Here is a 4,007-nt window from a genome sequence, read left to right on the forward strand (position 1 = left end):
TTAATGGCCTTATTGCCTCTTTGCATTCAGTATTAGCATTTTTCAAAAGTGCTTTTAGTGCTTTTCTAGCTAGTAGTCAATCTTTGCAAAAAGTTAGTGAATGTTTCACTGGACCTTGTATGGCCTGGGAGAATGGCTCAAGCCTTTTTCCTGATTCCTCAACTTTGTCCCAGGCATTTAAGGCTGCTAGGCAGCATAATGCTAAGGTTTCTTTGTTATATACAGCGTGTATCTGTGTCAGCATACTGGCCATCACCAAGCAGCCTTTCCCTAGAAACACCAGAACCTCTGGCGCTGTTTTTGTGTGCTTTCTTGTTAGCCTCTTCTCTTCACCATGATAAATATGGCCCAGGTTCTAATATTGCCTTTGCCATATCCTCCCAGTCCTTGGGGATTACTCTACTTTTGATTGACCAGGAAGTCAGCATTTGTTTTACAAATGGTGAATGCATTCCAAAATTAGTGACACTTTCCTTAAATTTCCTCAGATCTAGCACTTCCACAGGGCGCTATTCAGCTTCATGATAATCCAGTGGATGATCATCATCTGCTGGTCTCTGCGGTATAGTGACTGGATAAGCCAACCACCTTTGGTTGGTTCTTTTTATTTTTGTCTTTTGCCTCTGCCTGAGTATTTTCTGTACTTAGTATTCTAAACTCTTCTCTTAAGGTCTGCACCCATATTTTATACCTATTTCTCTGTTGTTTTGTTCAATAATCTCTTGAGTTTTGTTTTATGCCTCACTTCCAAGTGTCTTTTTTTCCTTTATATTGTTCTAGTTTCTTTTCTAAAGCCTTTGCCTTTGAGAAGACATAAAAAGCTAATGCAATGATTAAAGTTAAATGTTTACAGTGAATGTAAACATAGTCATAATTGCTAAACTTTCCTTTATTTTTGTCTTAAAACCGTAGAAGAGATTATCGGCCCAGCTCTAAGAAGTCTGTTTTATTGTTTCTTCCATCCTGTTAGACTGTAGCAGCAGCCAGTTTTTAAATGTTTTTTTTTAAAATTAATTAATTATTTATTTATTTAGCATATAAGTGTGCTCTATCTGTAGATCATTTGCATGACAGAAGAGGGCAGCAGATTCCAGTATAGATGGTTGTGAGCCACCATGTGGATGCTGGGAATTGAACTCAGGACCTCTGGAAGAATAGACAGTGCTCTTAACCTCTGAGCCATCTCTCCAGCCCCCAGTTTTTAAATGTTAAATCTCAGGTCTGCCCACAGTAGGCTGTCTTTTGCTCCTGGGCCAGTTTAAGGGTCTCTCATAAAGACACAGTAACTGACCTGGGAGTGTGTAGGCTTTAAGTTTGGGTTGTATCAGTGGGAGCTTATTCCCCCTCCCCCCACCAAATTATGATAAAGTATGATTTAAAGGGTGTGGATACTTAATTAGTTGGGCAACATTTGTTGTATATGTCATTAATATTTACTGTTAATATATCTTTTAGTTAAGCTGCGGTTATTCCTAAACAGCTGTATAACCAAATCACCACACACAGACTAGGATTCATTTAATTAACCTACCGCACAATGCTGGGCAATAGTTACTCCATCCTAAACCTCCAAGCCTGCATAGTTTCCTACCATTCAGATTCACCCATTATCCTTGCTTTTAGTCATATTGGAAGGTTAGAGTTAATTCCTGGGGCTGGGGCAGAATCACAAGACCATATTCCTTTCAGATAATGGGCCGGCCAGCAACAGTCCCCTCCCAGATAAACCTCAGGGTATGACTAGAGTCACATGGCCCCTAAGAACTAGAGGTCAGATGTCTCCCAGGTAGCTAGGCCCGACTGTTAGCAGTCTTGGTGCCTAAAAATAGACCAATCATTTTAAAGGTCAGCTTCCCTAGAGACCACCCCGCTTGTGTTTTGTTCCTCTTACCCAATCCTGTAATGCCAATGCTTGTACAACCACACAGGCGTTTGAACAAAAACGCCTTTAAAAACCTTGATCTCCTGGAGCCGGGGGTTGCTTGCCCAAATGTCTTTGTAAAGGGCAGCCACCCACCCGGGCACGAGCTTGTAATAAAAAGACCCTCACGTGTTTTACAATGGAGGCGATTTCTGTAGGTCTTTTGTGGGCTCTCGAACTGGGTGTGACAATATCTTAGGTCTGGTTCATTTCTCCACATGGTTCCAAGACCTCTCCTCCAGATTCTCCACCACTCCACTCTCTCTGCTTCCTTCTTCCTCCTCCCACTCCAGACCAGGATGTCCCACCCTATCCTCTCCATTGCTCAACATTGTGGCTGGTTGTTTTAATTGACAGTTTAGAGAACAAACAGTGGCATGTTTACACACACTTGAGACAGGAGATGCTTAGAATAAACATCACCATGCAATGTCTGGATTGAAACCAAATAGTGGGGTAGAGAAATCAGCATTTGAATGAACAAGGGTAAATTGTATACATTCCAAAAGAACATTACACCAACAATAATCTAAGGCTCCACAATTGGATCAAATATCCCACAACAAAAGTTCTTAGAGTAGTACAAAGCCAGACTGCCTGCCTCTGCCCATGTGCTGGCATTAAAGGTGAGTACCACTACTGACCAGCAAGCTGTATTTTATTTTACTTTCGTTTGGTTTATTGAGACAGGGTATGTATTTAGTATGTATGTAGCTACGTGTCGTGCGTCCACATATTCACATGTGTGGACACACACGTGTGCAATTTACATATATGTTTTCAGGGTGGACAGAAGTTAGAGGTGGCAATAGGGTTAGCCTCTTAGCTGTCTCTCCATTCTGTTTCCTGAGGCAGGGCTCCAGCTGGACCCCGGCCGATTCCAGTGATTCCAGCTTGTGTTGGAAACGCCCTTTCTCTGTGTCTGGAGTTACAGCTGCAGCCAGATGAGCTGTGGTGCGGGTCACCACAGCGTCTGGGAGGTGATGTGTGCACGCGAAGGCCGTGTGCTGTCCACCAGACAGAATTTCTCAGCTGTCCTCTCACTGACAGTTCTCAGGGGAGCCTGGCCCTCTCCCGAGTTCCTTGGCGCAGATGGAGACCATTGACCTGCAGCTGAGCGCTCACAGTTCCTTATTCTCGGCAGTAACCACAGCATTCAAGTGTTGCAGAAAAACCGAAACACAAATCCAGTGTAAAAGTTTAATCTTTTTGCTCTGTTTTCCCAGAGAACGTTCCTGTGCATAGCTCTGGCTGTCTTAGAACTCACAGAGATCAGGCCTCCCCTGAGTGCTGGGGTTACACCGCTGCTCGGCAAATATTAACACAGGGCAATATGTACTGGAGTGGAGACTCTTCCCCTAGTGACATAGTGCTGACGTAATAGGATTTTTGTCTCAGAAAACTTCTACTGTTAAACAAATCAAACCAGGGGAGAGCGCGAACGCAGTCCCCCACTACCACAAATTATGCAGTCGAGTTTCCCGCATTTGGGGAAATCGCAGGGGTCAGCACATCCGGAGTGCAATGGATAAGCCTCGCCCTGGGAAAACCACCTTCGTGATCATGGTATCTCCCCTGCCAGGTAAGTATGAGTTCCACGCCCGCCCCGACCGCCCTCCCCCGACCGCCGCTCCCTTTCAACTAACGCCCACACCCGGGGCCGCCGCCCCGCCCGCGCCCCTCCACACGCGCCCGCCACGCTTGCCCCGCGCCCGACACACGCGCGCCTCACGCCCACGATCGCCACGCGCGACGCCGCCCTCGGGATCCTCGGCACCGGCAGCCTCCGCGCGGGGCCTCATCTGCATAGCCCCGCCCACAGCCTTTCCCGTCCGGCTTCCGCTTTCCCCTCCTTTCCCTCCTGGCTCTCCTCTCTCTAGACCCGCAGGCTCTCCCCCGGCCTGGCCTGGCGCGCGCTCTGCGGCCTGCACGACTAGACTTCTCGTCCCGCCTGGGAGCCGTCTCCCACGGCTGGGGAGAACACGCCCGGGCGTCGTGGATGCCAACGTTTCCGAAGCCCCTGGACCTCCGTCCCGGGAGCAGCCCACAGCGCGGGGCCTCCGTAGCCGACCTCCGGGTCTCGCGC

The 4,007-nt window shown here is 47.5% G+C and overlaps 1 non-coding gene across 1 annotated transcript; it reads right to left on the reverse strand.

The window, feature by feature from the left end:
- Nucleotides 1–3,347: 3,347 nt before the first annotated feature.
- On the reverse strand, nt 3,348–3,511 carry LOC132655629 (U1 spliceosomal RNA). The gene has a single exon (XR_009593420.1). It is a non-coding gene; the product is annotated as a U1 spliceosomal RNA (small nuclear RNA).
- Nucleotides 3,512–4,007: the final 496 nt, after the last annotated feature.

The sequence above is a fragment of the Meriones unguiculatus genome, chromosome 7 (assembly GCF_030254825.1).
Source record: "Meriones unguiculatus strain TT.TT164.6M chromosome 7, Bangor_MerUng_6.1, whole genome shotgun sequence".
NCBI lineage: Eukaryota > Metazoa > Chordata > Mammalia > Rodentia > Muridae > Meriones > Meriones unguiculatus.